This window comes from Chiloscyllium punctatum, chromosome 16 (genome assembly GCF_047496795.1).
Source record: "Chiloscyllium punctatum isolate Juve2018m chromosome 16, sChiPun1.3, whole genome shotgun sequence".
In the NCBI taxonomy this organism is placed as follows: domain Eukaryota; kingdom Metazoa; phylum Chordata; class Chondrichthyes; order Orectolobiformes; family Hemiscylliidae; genus Chiloscyllium; species Chiloscyllium punctatum.
The window spans coordinates 26951178-26966154 of record NC_092754.1 but is presented as its reverse complement, the minus strand read 5'-3'; the positions used below and the strand labels follow the sequence as shown (position 1 = coordinate 26966154).

General features: G+C 44.6%; 1 protein-coding gene across 3 annotated transcripts in view; it reads right to left on the bottom strand.

Annotated features, from left to right (window-relative positions):
• fam131c (family with sequence similarity 131 member C) overlaps positions 1–14507 on the bottom strand; it is a 96401-nt gene extending 81894 nt beyond the window's left edge. Inside the window, exon 1 of one of the 3 annotated variants that reach the window (XM_072586557.1) lies at positions 14265–14507. The gene's annotated coding sequence lies outside the window, so the exon portion shown is untranslated. Of the gene's footprint in view, positions 1–7160; positions 7525–14264 lie in introns of those variants that run through there. The other 2 variants (XM_072586555.1, XM_072586556.1) reach the window with 2 other exon arrangements.
• Positions 14508–14977: the final 470 nt, after the last annotated feature.

Sequence of the window (14977 nt, the reverse complement as noted above, 5' to 3'; positions counted from 1 at the left end):
CAGCCTTGCTGATCTTTGAGGGGCCCTATTCTCTCCCTAGTTACCCTTTTGTCCTTAATATATTTGTAAAAACCCTTTGGATTCTCCTTAATTCTATTTGCCAAAGCTATCTCATGTCCCCATTTTGCCCTCCTGATTTCCCTCTTAAGTCTACTCCTATTTCCTTTATACTCTTCTAAGGATTCACTCGATCTATCCTGTCTATACCTGACATATGCTTCCTTCTTTTTCTTAACCAAACCCTCAATTTCTTTAGTCATCCAGCATTCCCTATACCTACCAGCCTTTCCTTTCACCCTGACAGGAATATACTTTCTCTGGATTCTTGTTATCTCATTTCTGAAGGCTTCCCATTTTCCAGCCGTCCCTTTACCTGCGAACATCTGCCTCCAATCAGCTTTCGAAAGTTAAGAACATAGAACATAGAACAGTACAGCACAGAACAGGCCCTTCAGCCCACGATGTTGTGCCGACCATTGATCCTCATGTATGCACCCTCAAATTTCTGTGACCATATGCATGTCCAGCAGTCTCTTAAATGTCCCCAGTGACCTTGCTTCCACCAATGCTGCTGGCAACGCATTCCATGCTCTCACAACTCTCTGTGTAAAGAACCTGCCTCTGACATCCCCTCTATACTTTCCTCCAACCAGCTTAAAACTATGACCCCTCGTGTTAGTCATTTCTGCCCTGGGAAATAGAGTCGATAGCCAGAGACTATCTATGCCTCTCATTATCTTGTATACCCCCCTCCTCCTCCTTTTCTCCAATGAAAAAAGTCCAGGCTCAGTCAACCTCTCTTCATAAGATAAGCCCTCCAGTCCAGGCAGCATCCTGGTAAACCTCCTCTGAACCCTCTCAAAAGCATCCACATCTTTCCTATAATAAGGCAACCAGAACTGGACGGAGTATTCCAAGTGCAGTCTAACCCAAGTTTTATAGAGCTGCAACAAGATCCCATGACTCTTAAACTCAATCCCCTTGTTAATGAAAGCCAAAACACCATATGCTTTCTTAACAACCCTGTCCACTTGGGTGGCCATTTTAAGGGATCTATGTACCTGCACACCAAAATCCCTCTGTTCCTCCACACTGCCAAGAATCCTATCCTTAATCCTGTACTCAGCTTTCAAATTCGACCTTCCAAAATGCATCACCTCGCATTTATCCAGGTTGAACTCCATCTGCCACCTCTCAGTCCATCTCTGCATCCTGTCAATGTCCCGCTGCAGCCTATAACAGCCCTCTATACTGTCAACGACACCTCCAACCTTTGTGTCGTTTACAAACTTGCTGACCCATCCTTCAATCCCTTCACCCAAGTCATTAATAAAAATTACAAACAGTAGAGGCCCAAGGACAGAGCCCTGTGGAACACCACTCACCACTGACTTCCAGGCAGAATATTTTCCTTCTACTGCCACTCGCTGTCTTCTGTTGGCCAGCCAATTCTGTATCCAGACAGCTAAGTTCCCCTGTATTCCATTCCTCCTGACCTTCTGAATGAGAGAACCTTATCAAATGCCTTGCTGAAGTCCACATACACCACATCCACAGCTCGACCCTCATTAACTTTTCTAGTCACATTCTCAAAGAACTCGATAAGGTTTGTGAGGCATGACCTGCCCCTCACAAAGCCGTGTTGACTGCATTTAATCAAGCCATGCTCTTCCAGATGGTCATAAATCCTATCCCTCAGAATCCTTTCTAACACCTTGCAGACGACAGACGTGAGACTTACTGGTCTGTAATTGCCGGGGATTTCCCTATTTCCTTTCTTGAAGAGAGGAATTACATTTGTCTCTCTCCAGTCCTCAGGTACGACTCCAGTGGAGAGCGAGGATGCAAAGATCTTCGCAAGTGGTGAAGCAATTGCATTTCTCGTTTCCCAAAGCAGCTGAGGACAAATCTGGTCCGGGCCTGGTGATTTGTCAATTTTAATGTTTGACAACATTTTCAGCACATCAGCTTCCTCTATCTCTATCCATTCCAGCATGCACACCTGCTCTTCAAAGGTTTCATTCACTACAAAGTTCATTTCTTTCGTAAAGACAGAAGCAAAAAACCCATTTAGGGCTTCCCCTACCTCCTCAGACTCCACACACAAGTTCCCTATGCTATCCCTGATCGGCCCTACTCTTTCTTTGACCATTCTCTTATTCCGCACAAAAGTGTAAAATGCCTTTGTGTTCTCCCTAATCCGTTCTGCCAAGCCTTTCTCGTGCCCCCTCCTGGCTCTCCAAGTTCTTGCCTAATACTGTCAAAAGTGGCCTTTCTCCAGTTTAGAACTTCAACTTTTAGATCTGGTCTATCCTTTTCCATCACGATTTTAAAACGAATAGAATTTTGGTCGCTGGCCCCAAAGTGCTCCCCCACTGACACCTCAGTCACCTGCCCTGTCTTATTTCCCAGGAGTAGATCAAGTTTTGCACCTTCTCTGGTAGATACATCCACATACTGAAATCAGAAAATTGTCTTGTACACTAAACCTTTAACACTATGGCAGCCCCTGTCGATGTTTGCAAAGTTAAAATCCCCTACCATAACTACCCTCTTATTCTTACAGATAGTTGAGATCTCCTTACAAGTTTGTTTCTCAATTTCCCTCCGACTATTAGGGGGTCTATAATACAATCCCAATAATGTGATCATCCCTTTCTCATTTCTCAGTTACATCCAAATAACTTCCCTGGATATATTTCCGGGAATATCCTCCCTCAGCACAGCTGTAATGCTACCCCTTATCAAAAATGCCACTCCCCCTCCTCTCTTGCCTCCATTTCAATCCTTCCTATAGCATTTGTATCCTGGAACATTAAGTTGCCAGTCCTGCCCATCCCTGAGCCATGTTTCTGTAATTGCAATGATATCCCAGTCCTATGTTCCTAACCATGCTCTGAGTTCATCTGCCTTCCCTGAAATAAATGCAGTTTAACTTATTAGTCCTACCTTGTCCCTGCCTGCCCTGCCTGTTTGATTCACTTCTGTTCTTAACTGTACCAGTCTCAGATTGATCTCTTTCCTCACTAATTCCCTGGGTCCTAAGCCCCCCCGCCCCCCCCCCCCCACCTTACTAGTTTAAATCCTCCCAAGCAGTTCTAGCAAATTTCCCTGTCAGTATATTAGTCCCCTTCCAATTTAGGTGCAATTCGTCCTTCTTGTACAGGTCACTTCTACCCCAAAAGAGATTCCAATCATCCAAAAATCCTTCTCCCATACACCAGCTCCTCAGCCATGCATTCATCTGCTCTATCCTCTTATTCCTGACCTCACTAGCCCGTAGCACTGGGAGTAATCCAGATATTACTACCCTTGAGGACCTCCTTTTTAAATTTCTGCCTAACTCTCTGTAATCTCCCTTCAGAATCTCAACCTTTTCCCTTCCTATATCGTTGGTTCCAATGTGGACAATGACCTCCTGCTGGCCCCTCTCCCCCGTGAGAACATTCTGCACCCCCTCTGAGACATCCTTGATCCTGGCACCAGGGAAACAACACACCAGTCTGCTTTTCCTCTGCTGGCCACAGAAATGTCTGTCTGTACCTCGGACTACAAAATCCCCTAACACAATTGATCTCTTGGAAGCCGACGTATCCCTCGTTGCATTAGAGCCAGTCTCAATACCAGAAACTTGGCAGTTCGTGCTATGTTGCCCTGAGAATTTATTTTCCAAAACAGTATACCTGTTTGAAAGGGGTATATCCACAAAAGACTCCTGCCCTAGGTGACGACCTCTCTCACCCTTCCTGGAGTTAACCCATCTATGTGACTGTATCTAAGACTTTCCCCCCTTTCTATAACTGCCATCCATCACATACTGTTGCTGTTGCAAAGTCCTCATCGCTTCTGTCTGTCTCTCCAACCGATCCACTCGATCTGATGAGATTTGCATCCAACAGCATTTATGGCAGATATAATCTACAGTAACCCTTAAACTCTCTTTAAACTCCCACATCTGACAAGAATTACATATCACTGCAAAGTCCATTTTTGCTCCTTCACAATCTACAGACCAGAAAATAACACCGTCTTATTCCTCTACAAATACTGCCCCAGGTTAAATTAATAGCTATTTTAAGTTTAATCAAAAGACTTATCTCCAAAAACATATAATCAAGTAAGAACCCTCTGTACTCACTAATACAGCCTTTCTCTTGAACAGACTTAAAACAACAATTAACTTATCTGATTCTGTGTTGTGAACTTTGCCCAAATCGGTTCCTCCAAGATCAGTTGTGAAATTCACTGTTTGTTAATTGTCCCAGATGTACTCTGATGTCCAGGGGCACATGAATTCAAAAACCTCAAAGGCAGTAACTGTGCAGGTTCTCTCTCTCTCTCTCTCTCTCTCTCTCTCTCCTGCACTGACCTCACCATGTGCTTCCTTTGTCTATTCCTCTCCCTTTTAAAACTGCTGTTGTTTTGACTTTTTTTCTCCAAAGTTCCAAAGCAATGCAACAGCGTATAAAACAGTAATTGCTGCTCCTGAAATTCAAGGAAATCACCTCCAACACCTAAAACACCTCAAAAAGGGCTTCTATTATGAATCAAGACTTTTTTTTTGCTTTTTATCTAAACACTCATTCAAAAATATTACTACACGCCTCTGGAGCAGGTGGGACTTGAACTCGGGCCTCCAGCAGTAGAGACATTACGACTGCACCACAAGAAGGCCAGATGAATCCAGATGTGCTTCAGGAATAATAGAGAGCAGCTGCTCTTTGGATGATGTAGAGTCATGGAGTTATACAGCAATGGAAGGAAACCTCTTGGTCCACTTTATCCATGCTGACCAGATATGCTAAAGAAATCTAGTCCCATTTGCCAGCATTTGGTCCATATCCCTCTCAACCTTTCCTTTTAATGTACCCATGCAGATGCCTTTTAAATGTTGTTATTGTACCAGCCTCCACCACTTCCTCTGGCAGCTCTTTCATGCATGCACTACCCTCTGCGTGATTTGGGGCACCAGTGGAACTGTGGTAGTGCCCCTACCTCAGAGCCAGGAGGCCTGGTTCAATTCCCATCTGCTCCAGAGAAAGGTAACAATATCTCTGAACAAGGTGATTTCAACAGAAAGAGGAGGAATTCGTTAGGAAGGCGACGGGTGGGGGGGAGACAGGAGATTATTGCTTTTATTGAACAAGACAATGCAAACAAACACGTGAAACGTCGGCTGCTTTGGTTAATGGATCACTAGCAATCTAACATCAAATGATACACTGATATTAAAGGCTCGGTGTTGATTTAGTGAATCGCTTTGATCAAATTGAAAAGTAAGTGTGTACTGTTAAACCTGCAGTGAATCTTGGTTAGACCACACGTTATGCTGTAAGCTGGTCTGGTCACTATAGTATAAAGTGGACATTAGAGAGAATGCAGACAGAGCAGGGAAAAATCACAGGGATAATACCAGAAAAGCCCGGATACAGCTCTCAGAAAAAGGTTGAAGGGTTGACCCTCTTCTCTTTAGGGAGGTGAGGGAGTAGAAGGGAAGGCAAAGCAGTGACGGGAAGCCTTTACATTTCCATACAGTTTTGATAGAGTCTGAATATCTATATTTGTGGGGAAGAGAGTAACCACAGACTGTCTGTAAAAGATAGTCACCAAGACATTAGTGAGGAATTCAGAAGAAATATGTTTTTAACTAAAGGTTGATGGGAATGCGGAATTCATGACCATAGGGAGTAGTAGTGGAGGTATTGGGACCCCCACATTGCTGAGAAGATTCTGACCCAGTGACAATGGAGGAACAATAATATAGTTCAAATCAAGGTCATGGGTGTGATGCTGGAAAAGCACAGCAGGTCAGGCGGCATCCAATGAGCAGGAGAATCGACATTTCAGGCATAAGTCCTTCATCGGGAAGGGCATATGCCTAAAACGTCGATTCTCCTGCTCCTTGGATGCCTCTTGACCTGCTGCACTTTTCCAAAACCACATTTTCGACTCTGATCTCCAGCATCTGCTGTCCTCACATTCTCCAAATCAGGGTCATGTATGGTTTGGAATGAGATTTACAGGTGCTGGTGTTCCCATGCATTTATTACCCTTATTCTTCTCGGTAGTAGAGATCACTGTGCCACCACTGTGTTTGTGTTAAAGGATTCATTGTTGAAGGTGATGCCAATCAAGTGGGCTGCTCTTTCTTGAGATGATGTCAAGTTTGTTGGAGCTGCAACCAACCAGGCAAGTGCAGAGTTACCCATCACACTCCTGTAGATGGTGGACAGCTTTTTGAGAGTCAGGAGTTGAATTTCTCTTTGCAGATTTCTGAGCTGCTGACCTGCTCTTGTTGCCCTGTGTTTAAATGGGCTGATCCAATTCAGCTTCTTCTCAATGGTAACTACCAGGATGTTGCTACTGGGGGGATTCAGCAACAGTAATGCCATTGAATGTCAAGGGGTTACGGTTAGATTCCCTCACAGGAGATAGTCACCACCTAAAACCTATGGTGAGAATGTTACTTGCCAACCGTTAGCCCAAGCTTGTATCGTTATGGACTTGGGCTGCTTTAGTATCTGAGAAATTGAAAGTGGTGTTGAGTGTCATGCAATCATCAGTAAGAACATTGATAAAACCATTGAAGATGGTTGGGCCTAGGAACTACCGGCAGAATTCCTGCAGTGTTGTCCTAAGACTTACACGATTGACCTCAAAACTACAACCATCTTCCTTTCTCCCAGGGTGAACCCAGACTGGGTATTAATGAACAGATTATTGCTGAATTGATGTATTTAAGGGAAGCCAGACCTGTATCTGAGGAAGAAGAGGAAAGATGGATGGAGCACTTGAATGGAACATAAAAGTTAGCATAGATTGAATGGGCCAAATGGTCTATAATGAAGGTTGTGTGGTGTCTTGGATAGTGCCTCTAACTCTGGGCCAGAGCTCCATGCTGACTGTGGAAGGACCACTCCAATGTGATTCAAGAAGCCAATCAACTGTCAGATCTTCCCATTGTTCTCAAAGGGAACAAAGTGTATGAAGATGCTTTAGGCAGATGAGCATCCAATTCCTGTTTCATTATCCTAGACAATCCTATATAAGCCTGGTTTCTGGAAAGTATTCTACATCATAAAGTAAATGCCAATGTGGTAGTTCAGTCAGTCTCAAATGTTTGACCCACAGACCTCTCAAGAGACCCGCAGACTACCTACCAGATGTTTCCATTTGCCACTCCCAGAAATCCTTATTGGAATCAATAGATGAAAGGCATGCCAAAGAGTTGATGTCTGGTTTCCAGCTGGTGAGTTTCAGTCTTGCATCAGATTCTATGTTCAAGCAATTTCTTTGTTTCCAGTCGCACAGATGTTGAGAATTGAAGCTTGCTTGTAGAACTTCACTGTTAGGTGTGTTTACGATTGCTGCTGCCAAGAATGCATTAGCTGGTCTGATTCAGAGCAGTGGCGATGAGGCTTCTCGCCTGTTCTCTCATGTGGTCTCTGCTATAGGGTAACCCCCATCAGAGAGTTGCATTCCAGACCAGTCCTTGGACTACCTGGATGATCAGTAACAATTCAAACACAGAAAATGCTGGAGAGACTCAGCAGGTCTGGCAGCATCTGTGGAGAGAGAAACAGTTCACGTTGCAATCTGACCTGGCTGTTCTTCAGAACTACAGAGGAACCTCGATTATCTGGCATTGGATTGTCCGAATATTGGATTATCCGGCAAGATTGCAAGATCCCAAAGCTCAGTTTAACTATGTTATCCGGCATTCAGATATCCGGAATTCGATTAACCAAACAAAATGCTCCTCATCCAAGTCTTTCAGATAATCGAGGTTCCTCTGTAGTATGTTCCAGAACCTACACACCAAAGGCCTCCCCACTAATGCTGCCTTCCCTCCATTTCTGAAATCTTCTGTTTTTCTTCCAATTTCCAAGAGACTGTAGTGTTTCGTTAATTGCTCCTATTTTGTTTAAAGGTAAGGTTTTTGAAAAGAAAGCTGTTTCTTTCTGCTGCTGGCTCCTTGTTAGTATCTCTGGTTGCACGTAGCTCTGAGAGTAGAGCTGCTTTCGCTAATAGGAGTGAGTGTTACAGGTCGAAGAGTGTGTTGCTAGAAAAACACAGCAGGAGAGGCAGCATCCGAGGAGCACGTGAGTCGACGCTTCGAGCATACACCCTTCATCAGGAAGCTAACAAGGTCAGCCAAGTAGACCTTTCAAAGAAAATGAATTCCCTGATTGGGGCTGTTAATCTGGTCCAATCAGGGAGCTATAGTCATAGAGTCATAGAGATGTACAGCACGGAAACAGACCCTTCGGTCCAACCTGTCCATGCTGACCAGATATCCCAACCCAATCTAGTCCCACCTGCCAGCACTTGGCCCATATCCCTCCAAACCCTTCCTATTCATATACCCATCCAAATGCCTCGTAAATGTTGCAATGGTACTTCCTCTGGCCCTGTCTGACAGATATAAACAGGAGTGTCAGAGGTTCTGTTCACTCTGACAGTTGGCTCTGAGGGAGCTGGATCAGTGTCAAGGACTAAATAAAGGATGACTTGGTGATGGGATATCAACCTGTCTGGAGTTATTTCACAAATGATAATGGGACAGGAGTGTTGAGCAGTCTGATCAAAGGCAGCTTCTGTAGCTGTGATTTATACCTCTTCCAAAAAAAAGAGAATATGCATCTTTATATGGATTCCATAACCTCAGGAAACAAAGTGCCTTTGAAGTGCAGTCATGTAAGAAGAAAGGCAGTGGATAATTTGCACTTGGTTAGGTCCCACCAAATCCAGTGAGATGAGTTTTTAAGTGTTGGTTGAAAGAGTAAATGCTGTTCAGGTCATCAGAATATCACCCTTGCTTGTCTTTGAATAGTGCCAGGGGACTGTTGTGCTCTGACACTGACTTGCAGCCACCTGAGAGAGCTAGAGGCCTTTTTTATGCGAAAGGTGGATTTTTTTTTTCACAACGCAACACTCCCTCAGTAATACATTAAAGTATCAGCCGAGATTATGTGCTTAAATCTCTTAGGTGGGGCTTGTATGCACAATTCAGAGACAGATCACTGCCTCTGAGTCAAGGCTGAGGGCTACTTTTGCGATTTCAACAGCTATTGAGTTTGCTTTGTGGTGAATTCTCGACTGTTTGAGCTATGCAAGGGCGCACTCCTTATGCATTCCCTTCTTAACTTATGCCAGTATCAAGAAGTACAGGGTAGAGCAGAGAATAGCACACTCTACACTGTCCCACCAAACAGTCTCAGGTCAGACAGTTTGAGTGCAGAGTATGTTCTCTCTCTGCTACCAAATACACTCGGATTTGAAACAGCTCAGGAAAGATGCTGATTAAGACTCATTTGGTGCTGCTCTAGCTTCAGAGGTTTTCCTATAAGTATGAATTTTATCATTTTCCACAATAGCCATCTGGGACCTCCCACAGGATAAACAGCAATTGGCTATCTGGCTAACTAGCCATGATCTCATTGAATGGTGGTGCAAACTCGATGGGCTGAATGGCCTACTTCTACTCCAAGGTCTCATGGTCTTAACGCAAGCTCATTGAGCCAGACAACTCTGTGTGAAACTGCTGCCTGAGTGCCGGTTTTGTTCCGTGCATTCACATCAGCAAGGAACTCAGCTCGGATACATTTCATCTTGGGTCCCCGCAGTCAGGAAAGGAAAGTTTCTATTGAAGGTGTGTTAGCTTGAATGTGTACAGGGTTCCTGATCGTCATGATGATTTGGCAGCTTTTGGTGCGACCAAGTTAGGGTTGCAAGTTCTGACAAAGAGCAAGCATCTCAAAGTCCAATTCCTCAAATCCATTGTTGAGCTACAATGCAATTGCATGTTTTCAGAGCAACACGAGTAAGCAGCTTCCTCCCCACCCTCACTGCGTGCTGTAACACAACTCAATGACTCAGTCTCAAACCCAGATCTTTGAAATATGAATGACAATTAAATTGAAATAAATCAAGATCTTTACTGACATTGCATTGGTCAAATAAAAATTCCTCAGTTAATAATATAGGAACAGGAGGAGACCATCCAGCACTCAAACTTGTTCCATCGTTCAACTGAGCTGCACCTTTGCTCAACATCCTTCGCAAACCCAAACCTCTCCCAGGTTTTAAATTTCTCTTTAAAATTAGAGCCTCAACAGCTTTCAAGAGAAGAATTCCAGATTCCCACCAGTTTTTTTTAATGGATAAGTGCTCCCTGCCATCATTGCTAAACAACCTGTCTCTCCCTATTCATATACTCATTTTGAATGTTGTATTTGTACCAGCCTCCACCATTTCCTCTGGCAGCTCATTCCATACATGTCCCACCCTCTGCATGAAAAAGTTGCCCCTTAGGGTCTTTTAAAACTTCACCTTAAACCTGTGGCCTCTGGTTTTGGATTCCCCAACCTTGGGGAAAAGATCTTGGTTATTCACCTTATCCGTGCCCCTCATGGTTTTATAAACCTCTATAGGGTCATCTCCCAGCCTCCGACACTCCAAGGAAAACAGCCTCAGCCTATTCAGCCTCTCTCTGAAGTTCAAACCTTCCAACCTTGTAAATCTTTCCTGTACCCTCCCAAGTTTAACAGCATCCTTCCTATCAAAGGGTGACCAGAATTGTATGCAGTGTTCCAAAAGTGGCCTCACCAATGTCCTGAACAGCTGCTTGCCAACAGTTTCTGGCCTACACAAACCTGGACACCATTTAGACAACATTCTGATAAACCGAGTGGGTGACCTCACCCTTTCCCACATTGAACTCTATCTGCCATAGTTTGGTCCACCCACTTAAATTGTCAGTGACCTATTCTGCCCACATCTACACTGCTTCAGTGCCACCTAACTTAATGCTGTCAACAAGCTGCGATAAATAGCTCTATCTTTCTTCATTGAAGTTGTTATGGAGAAACGATTAGATTAGATTTCTTACAGTGTGGAAACAGGCCCTTCGGTCCAACAAGTCCACACCAACCCCACGAAGCGCAACCCATTCCTCTACATTTACCCCTTACCTAACACTACGGGCAATTTAGCATGGCCAGTTCACCTAACCTGCACATTTTTGGACTGTGGGAGGAAACCGGAGCATCAAGAGGAAACCCACGTAGACACAGGGAGAATGTGCAAACTCCACACAGTCAGTCACCTAAGGTGGGAATTGAACCTGGGTCTCTGGTGCTGTGAGGCAGCAGTGCTAACCACTGTGCCACTGTGCTGCCCAAATGACGTGGTAGAGCTAGTGGTGGGCTGGGGTAGACAAAATTAAAAATCACACAACACCAGGCTGAAGGAGCAGCGCTCCAAAAGCCAGTGCTTCCGTAAAAACCTGTTGGACTATAACCGGATGTTGTGTGATTTTTTTTGACGTTATGAGGAAAAACAGGCCTCAGTACAGACTCCTGGAGGAGCACCACAAATTCCATCAGGAATTCAACATACGATTAAGCCAAAGAAAATCTTACCCTCCGTCTCCAGTACTGATTAAATTGTAGACAGTAAGGACTGTAGATGCTGGAAGTCAGAGACAATAGATGTGAAACTGGAAAAGTACAGCAGGTCAGACAGCAACTGAGGAGCAGGAAAGTCCCAATGGGATTCGGCCCAAAACATTGACTTTCCTGCTCCTCGGATGTTGTCTAACCTGCTGTGCTTTTCCTGATTAAATTGTTTTCAGTTCAAGTGGTATTAACAGCGCCATAGCTGCTACAGCAAGGGGGTGGCTGGTAATGGGGAAGGTATGGAAATATCAAGTCGTTTTTTTCACAATCCTAAATCTTTATCAGTTGGCTTCTTCTGCGATTCAAAATTGAAAATATGTGGATGTCAGGTGAGGAAAGCTGTGATCTCAACTGTGACGCCTTTCCAGTTGAATAGTCACTGATAAGGAATGGTGCAGGAAGGCTGCAAACACTGAAGGTGTTAACCCACCCGCAACGAGTCAGTGACTCTAGGGGAGGAGCTTCAGCTTCAAGGCCTTAATTGGCAGGTTCTTAACGTTAGTGTTGATGCGTTTGGCCTCCAAGATAGAAACACTGGTCACCCTCTGTTCCATAACTCTGTAACTGAGATAAGGAAAAATTCATCAGAGGGTGAATCAGGATTCTGTCTTCAATTTGGAGGCACTTTGACCATATCTGTCACTCCATTGGACAGGATGTGGACAAATCTGAAAACTCCTTTCATCTCCCATTTACCAGAATGGACCTTCCTTCGTCTTTTGACCCACAACAGCATTTGAAACAGAGACATCACTTCCTGGATAAATGAGAATTGTCACAGCATGAAGTTGTCACTGCTTTCACCAAAATGGCCCCATGCCTCATCATGCAGTTAATGATGTCATAGAATCCTGACAGTGTGAAAAGAGGCCATTCAGCCCATTTGCACTGATCCTCTGAAGAAGATCCTGGCCTGTCCCGTAGCCCGGCATTTCCCATAGCTAACTCACCTAGCCTACACAAACCTGGACAACATGGCCAATTTAGCATGGCCAATCCACCTAATGTGCACACTTTTGGACTGTGGGAGGTAACAGAAACAAATCCACAGAGACACGGGGAGGATGTGCAAACTCCATACTGACAGTCACCCGAGGGTGGAATCGAACCCAGCTCCCTGATGCTGTGTGGCAGCAGTGCTAATCATTGAGCCAGCATGCTGCTCTATGTCCGTGATGCCCATATATCTGGAGGCTTTATTAAGACAGGGGTCCGCAGCTGTACTTGTCCTGTGGAAGGTAGGTATTTATATGGATGATAGGGATCTCTCATGTGCATTATTATCACGCACATAGGCTCCAGCCTCCTTGGCCGTTACAAAGAGGAATTATTTGGCCAACGAGCACTCAGGAAGCAAGAACCCTTAGTGCCAAGGGTCTGATGGGTCAAGAAATCCAGGGTGGACAGTTTCTGGGGAACAATGAAAGATTTTATACAGTGGGGAAAACCCTGTGCCATGTCTGAAGGACATATCCTCCTCACTGCAGCCAGGCACAAGGGTTACTGCTACATCCCTCAGTTACAATCTCTGGCCCATCGAGACAGAGGCCCAAATTCTTGTCGCCTATTGAAACGGAGAAGCCAGTCAATTCCAAACAGTTGAGCCCTGACCACACAATATATTATAGACACAGGGCTCCTCATACAAATCCCACCATAACAGCACTGCAAGTGTACCAACAATTCAAGAAGACAGCTCACCCCAACCTTGGGACAGCACGATGACTCAGTGGTTAGCACTGCTGCGTTACATCACCAGAGACCTGGGTTCAATTCCAGCCTCAGACAACTGTGTGTCCCTGTGTCTTGTATGGCCTTCCCCCAGGTGCTCCAGTTTCCTCTCACAGACCAAAGGAGGTGTTTGGTATGCTTTCCTTTATTGGTCAGAGTATTGAGTACAGGATTTGGGAGGTCATGTTGCAGCTGTACAGGACATTGGTTAGGCCACTGTTGGAATATTGCGTGCAATTCTGGTCTCCTTCCTAATGGAAAGATGTTGTGAAACTTGAAAGGATTCAGAAAAGATTTATAAGGATGTTGCCAGGGTTGGAGTATTTGAGCTACAGGGAGAGGCTGAACAGGCTGGGGCTGTTTTCCCTGGAGCGTCGGAGGCTGAGGGGTGACCTTATAGAAGTTTACAAAATTATGAGGGGCGTGGATAGGATAAATAGACAAAGTCTTTTCCCTGGGATCGGGGAGTCCAGAACTAGAGGGCATAGGTTTAGGGTGAGAGGGGAAGATATAAAATAGACCAACGGGGCAACTTTTTCACGCAGAGGGTGGTACATGTATGGAATGAGCTGCCAGAGGATGTGGTGGAGGCTGGTACAATTGCAACATTTAAGAGGCATTTGGATGGGTATATGAATAGGAAGGGTTTGGAGGGATATGGGCTGGGTGCTGGCAGGTGGGACGAGATTGGGTTGGGATATCTGGTCGGCATGGACGGGTTGGACCGAAGGGTCTGTTTCCATGCTGTACATCTCTATGACTCTATGACTCTAATTGGGCCCAGTCAGTATCACCCATTGGCTTATTGTGTGTTAAACACTGTGCTGTAACATTTATTCTGCAATTCACCTACACTTAATAACTGGATCTATCAGCTCAAGTTAGTGTCTGCAGTTAACTTCTATAATTGAAGCTGGTAATTGATGTGGTGCAGGTTTGATCATTGGCCTCTTAATTAATATAGTCAGTCATTAGGAAGAAAGATAGGTCGAGGAACATTTATTGCACATATGGGTACAGGCAGAATCAAGCGCTGTGCAAGCGTGTTGGACTGAAACCGGTATTAACACTTACCCACAGCAATTATATTCACCTCCTGAAGGAAGCTGGAGCTCTAGGACCTAGAGAGAATCCCTCGAATAGTGGGGGCCTAGGAATCAGTGACTGCAAATTAAACTTGTGGAATGCACAGCTCAGAAGCATCTTTGTTCAGCAGCCCCTGCCCTTCCCACTCACAATGCTCTGAGTTAAATCATTGCATTTTTTCCCTAACTTTGGAATGGAGAAAGCAAGCAAAAGACTACAATCACAGGCATTGTTGTATAATTTCCACAAAGCGCTCAGCCTCCCTGAGTTAAAGCAAATTCCTGGCATTCACTTGCATGAATAGAACTTGACTATAACCTTTAAATATCTTCCAGTCCTGTCGTTACTTGTTTTCTTTCTCTAAGTCAAGCAGCCGATAATTATCTGCACAAACGCTGTTTATAATCCTTTCCGCCTGTTGCCTAGTTTTGCTGCAAGACTCAAAATCACCGAAACTCAGTGCCTGAGGCAGGGTCTGTGTGACATGTCCATGTGAAACATCGGTAAGGCTTAACTTGTGACACAATAAAGAGCAGACTCAATGAAATAGGCTGCTACTTCCCCACAGTGAGTGAGAAATCAAAGGGGAGGATTGGTGTACATCAATACATAAAACAGTACAGCACAGGAAAAGGCCCTTCAGCCCATAATGTCGGTGCTGAGCACAATGCCATTCTGAGTTAATCCCATCTACCTGTACA